We start from the raw sequence: 6,039 nt of genomic DNA, 5'->3' as shown, positions 1-6,039 counted from the left end.
TATCGCTACCGCTCGAGCGTTAACATCTCTAGAAGTTACGTTTTTGTGCGCTTCAGGTGGTAAAAATATTCCGCTTGCACAAAACCTGATGCATGCAAAAATTGAACTATAGGATATCGTGTTTGCGATTTCACCGTAACCCCATTGAAAACAATGGAACAGATATTACAGAAAACCTAACACCTACACTCACACTTTAACCCCCATTGCAATAAACTCCATACTCTAATAACTCCTAAACTGACACAACCCTCACCACAATAAACTCTCTACACTATTAACCCCTAAAACACCACATCCCACATCACAAATTACACTGCTACACTATTAACCCCTAAACCGCTACATCCCCCATCACAAATTACCCTGCTTCACTATTAACCCATAAAACACCATATCCCCCATCGCAAATTACCCCACCACACTATTAACCCCTAAACCACCACACACCCCATCACAAACTACCCCCTAACCTATAAACCACCTAACCGACACACACCCCAATCACAAAATACCCCCTAACCTCCTAACAGCTAACCCCATAAGACCTAAAAAATAAAAACACTAGCAGTACAAATAAAAAATTACCAAAACAAAGAACCAATCAGTACAAGCCCTATCCTAAAACAAAATGCCATGAAAAGGGCATCAGTGATTAAGCTTGTTTGCTTAAAAAACAACCCTATCATAAAAAATGCCCTGAAAAGGGCATCAGTCATTTAGCTCTTTTGCTTTAAAAAAAATCAACCCTATAGTTAAACTAAAAAACCCACCCCAAAAAAACCTCTACTGCCGAACCCCAAAAGTTGGTACTCACAATCTTGAATATGGCTCTTTAGGGCTTAGCTGCGGGTCCATGGCAGTGCTCCTCTGGGGCTGTCCTCTTCTTCCATCCTCCATCCAGCACGTCTTCTATTCTTCCAACCAATGTGTCTTTAAGCTGTCCCCGCAGCACACTAACGATTTAATGCAAGGTTCCCCTTATATAGGGGTACCACTGCATTCCTATTGGCTGGTTTTCAAATCCAAGTTCAAATAAACCAATAGAAAAAGCTTTCCCCCACTCCGTACTGAGTCCAAAAAACTAATTCTGTAGTTTGCAAATGCTACTTATCAAATACCTGGTCTAGGCAATTTACAGCATTTTGAAAAGTAGGTGACTAATTCTTACTTTTTGGTCTCTTTAGGGGCAGTGGGACAAAGCACAGTTTTACACAAAAGCAAGAGGTTTAATGTTCCTTTAACCTGTATAGAGATTAGTGGCGATTCCCTTTAAAGGGTCATGAAACAAAACATTTTTCTGTTATAATTAAAATAGAGCACACAATTTCAAACAACTTTCTAATTTACTTCTGTTACCTAGGAATCTATTTAACAACCCTTGGAAACAAAGCAAATATGATAATAGAAGTAAATTACAAACATTTTAAAAATTGGATGCTCTGTCTGAATCCCAAAATTTGTTTTATAAAGGAGTCCACGAGCCATTACTCCTGGAAATTCCACTCCTAACCAGTAGGAGGAGGCGAAAATTCCCAAAACTCCAAGAGCCCTTAAAAACCTTACTGGAAACTAGTCGCATCTTTGCCTCTGCAGGAGGAAGTTGCAGAATGTAGGTGCTCCAGATGTTCTTCTGTGAGAGAGGTCCTCAGACAGATTTGATGCCTATCATACCCTCTGAGAGCTACTGTTTGGACAGAGGGAAGCTTATAGAGCACTGGATTTGCTATCTACTGTAAGCAGTTTTTTCTGCAGATGGTAAGTCCAGTAGTGTGGGTGCTTATCAGGTAAATATATAGTTTATTTATGTGGGCACCCAAATAGGGCTAGATTACAAGTGGAGCACTAAATTATCGCATTGCCTGTTTGCGGGCGCGTGATCATTAATCAACCATTACATTAGAGATCAGATCTCTGGTTAATTTGATAAATTTGCCCCAAATACTCTCTAGTGTAGTTTTTATTTAAAAAAAAAAAAAGATGGCAGCATCTTTAATTTTTTAAATAAAATAACTGCACTAGGTAGTATTTGGGGGTAAAGTTGGCGGTGTGGGTTGTTAGAAAAAAAGCGGCATTAAAAAATTCCTTTGCATTGCAGTCTATTTGAACTGTATGTTCCCAGTAAATATATATATATATATGTATATGCTTATATACATTTATATTTATGTGTTAAAATGTGTATATACATATATTAACACATAAATATATATGTATATCAGCATATACATATATATTTATATTTCCTGCCATGGCTGCTCGACTCACCCCCTTTGCTGGTGCTGAAGTTCTGATGCCATCTCTGACGGCATCAGAACAAGGCTCCCATAGGGGCCTATGGAAGCGTGCTCTCGTGAGCACAATGCTTCCCAGCGATGCGAATGCAAGGTCACATTCGCATTGCTGTGAACGACTAATACCAGCCCACATTAACGTGCGCTAGCATTACACAGTGGGGCGCAAATATCGCTTTCATTAAAGCGATATTTAGCGCTCCACTTGTAATCTGGCCCTTAGCCTATATGCTATTAGTCGGTACAGTCAGTGTTGAACATCACAGCCTGGGGACTTTTATGACAGCCATTTTTATAATATATTATGTACGGGAACTTAAGCTGCAGGAACCTTATTTTTAAATACACCTTATATTTGTTTTATTTCTAGTGCGCATCTATTATTTTTGAGCGTGTTATAGTAGGTTAGCGTGTGTTGGCTTATTGCAGTGTTTCTTATATGTTTAGTGCGCTGTACAAGTTTTTGCGCATATTATTATTTTTAGCATACATTGGCTTATTAGCATGCCTTGCATGTATTGAGCGTGCTGGTTTTGTTGGTGCTTGCATAAAACACTTTTTCTTTAGTGCACTACTCAGACGTGCACATGCTGGCTTTTTATCTCTCCGGCTTGTAAGCAAGAGTTGCATGTATAGCGCACGTCGCTTTAGTTTTTTGCACGCATACGTGTACTGCTGTCTGTTTGGTGCACTGCTTAGACGAGAGCAGGTTATCTTTTTTGTGGTCTTTGGTTTAGTGTGTATTGGCTATTTAATTATAGCGCCTTGGCCGTTTGAGTTTTTTCAGTTTGTGCTGTAGTTCTTGGTATATGCCCATCGGTCTTACCCCTCTGCACTATCGTACTGTGCTGGGTTAGCGCACATTGCTTCTTTCCAATGCATTATGGATGCAAAACGCTCCTTGGTTTGCTTTGGCCTTATTTGTGGAGGGGTTAAGATTTTCAATTGTTTCAAGAACCACTTATACCCAAATGATATGCTTATGTATTTTCCTGCCTATTTTCCTTAAATATTATTCTTATGCTTAAGGTACAGTGTAGTCCATATAAAACTTTCATGATTCAGATAGGACATGTAATTTTTTTTTATTTTTAAGGGAAGGAGCAGGTAGAGGGATGTGTTTTATATTTTTTATGTTTTTATGGGTACACATATGAGTGTTATATGTATGTCATTTGCAGTGCAGTGTTGGAATAAGGATAATAAGGATAATTTTCGGGCAGGTCCACCATATATGCAGCGGGTTCCCAACGCGTCGCAACCTCTCAACAGTTAGGTGAATTAGTATGTGAAATTTTGAAAAGTCGGATAGGTGTCAAATGCCATTGTAATAGAATTTTGAGGAATAACTTGTATAAAGTGGTGCAATGAATAGCTTTTTTCGTTAGTTGGATTGCTGTTTTTCCCAAGGGTAGATTGTGTATTATTTTAAGAGAGGATTCCCAGTGTTTTATTAGGGCAGATTTATAGAAGAGTGGGGGATTCAAGATGTCTTGATAAGAGAACGAGAGTGATTTTTTTAGAGAAATATTGGAGTCCCATCTTGATTCCCACTTAGTTTTAGCCCTCAAGGGACCCTTATCAAATCCCCAAGACCTGAGGAAGCTGCGTAGTCTCCAGAACTCGAAATTTAAAGATATGGGTGGGTTAAATTTGCAGAGAAAAGTTTGGTACGTAATGAGGTGACTTCCTTCCTAGAGATCTGTAATTTTAGTTATTCCTATGTCAGACCAGAGTGTAGGGTGCGTATCAAGTAATGTCAGTAGTAACCCTTGTATTGTGTGGGAAGGGGATGGGTGAGGGGCTATAGTGGGCAAATTATGAATTTTGTCCCAGAATTTTAGATTAGAAGCTATAATGGGATTAGAAAATAGGGATTGCGGCCTAGAATGTTTAGGGAGCCAAATCAAATCTCTTAAAAAAGTATCAAGACGGTAGGGATGCTTGTTCTATTTCTGACCATTTACTCTGTGTGGCTACTTGGGATAGTTTTGCAGCTTTGTGGTAGTTAAGTATATTAGGGGTTACTGCCCCCCCCTGACAATATAGGTTGTTGTAGACAGCTACTAGAAATTCTTGGGACTTTATTGTGCCATATAAATCTATTACAATGTTGTTGGAATTTGTTAATTAGGGATCTTGTGATTGGAATGGGAAGAGATTTAAAGAGGTATGTTAATTTTGGGAGAAGACTCATTTTAAAAGCTGGTATTCGTCCCATCCATAACAGCGAAGGGACATTCCATGTTTCTGTAGATGTTGTGATGGCAGATAGTAGAGGGGAAAAGTTCATAGTAATCATAGACGAAATATTATGGGATAGATAAACACCTAAATGTTTAATGTGTGACGTGGACCAATGGAATTTATACATATTCTTAAGTGTGGAGAGAGTGTCTTCTGGTATATTGATGGCATAGGCTTCTGTTTTTGTTATATTGAGTTTATAATAGCTAACTAGTGCGGATCTCTCAAGCAAAGAAAAAGATGAGAAAGAGAGGTGATAGGGTCGGAGGTGAGTACCGTTAAGTCATCTGCAAATAAAGCAGTTTTCTGTGTTGTGTTATGTACATCCACTCCTATTATCTGTGGACAAGAGCATATGGCCGTGGCTAGTGGTTCCATTATAAGTGTGAATATAAGGGGTGACAGGGGACATCCCTGACTGGTTCCATTAATTTTTAGAAAAGACTCAGAACAGAATCCCAGATCTTTAACTATTGCAGAGGGAATAGAGTATAAAGCTGATACAGAGGTGATAAATGAGGTTGGAAAGCGGAATTTTTGGAGAACTGCAAACATATATTTCCAATTTACCCTTTCAAAGGCTTTTTCAGCGTCCAACGACAGGGTAACACAGAGCAGATTTAGCCTATGGGTTTTAAAATATATATTTACATGTCTCCTAGTATTATCGGGACCCTGACATCCCATAGTTAAACCTACTTGGTCACTGTCGATTAATAATGGTATAGAGTTAAGACATGATGCTATTATCTTGGCATATAGTTTAATATCTAGGTTTAGCAGTGATTTTGGTCTATAGCTTGTGCACTCAGTGATATCTTTGCCTTGTTTGGGGATCGTTATAATTATTGATTGCAAAAAAGCGTAGTAGGAGGGGTATTAGTTGTTTTTGGATTTTCTTTTAAAAAATATGTCTGAAAAGCCATCCGGCCCAGGGGATTTAAAAGCCTTAAGAGACTTAATAGCTGTTTTGATCTCCAAAGTAGAGATTGGGTCTTGCAGTTGGTCTACCTGCTCTTGTGAAATGGAGGGAAGATTTAATGTGGCGAGAAAAGCATTGATGGTATCAGGGGTAGGGGGGTGTAAATGTTATCTTGTGCTAAATTGTAAAGAGAGGAATAGTAGTCTGCAAAAGCCATACCTATGTCTTTTGGTTTGGTAATATTTTGTCCCTTAACTTTTATCGATTGTATGGGTGCTGCAGCTGTCCTCTGTCTCAATTTATTAGCAAGAAGCCTATCGGCTTTATTGCCCTTATAATAATATATTTCTGTTAATCGAAGGAGTCTATCAGCTGTTCTTTCAGTTTCAAGTTGGACTATTCATTGTTTGAGGTCTGCTAATTGTTTGGAGAGTTGAGGAGTAGGGTTATGTTTATGATCTGCAGACATTTTACAAAGTTTTACTAGAAGTTGTGCTAGAGTTTCCCCTTTACGCTTTGTTATTGCTGCAGCTATTTTTATAAATGATCCCCGTATGTATGCTTTTTTTTTTTTTT

The sequence above is a fragment of the Bombina bombina genome, chromosome 6 (assembly GCF_027579735.1).
Source record: "Bombina bombina isolate aBomBom1 chromosome 6, aBomBom1.pri, whole genome shotgun sequence".
Lineage (NCBI taxonomy): Eukaryota > Metazoa > Chordata > Amphibia > Anura > Bombinatoridae > Bombina > Bombina bombina.
Note: the sequence above shows the minus strand (reverse complement) of the source record.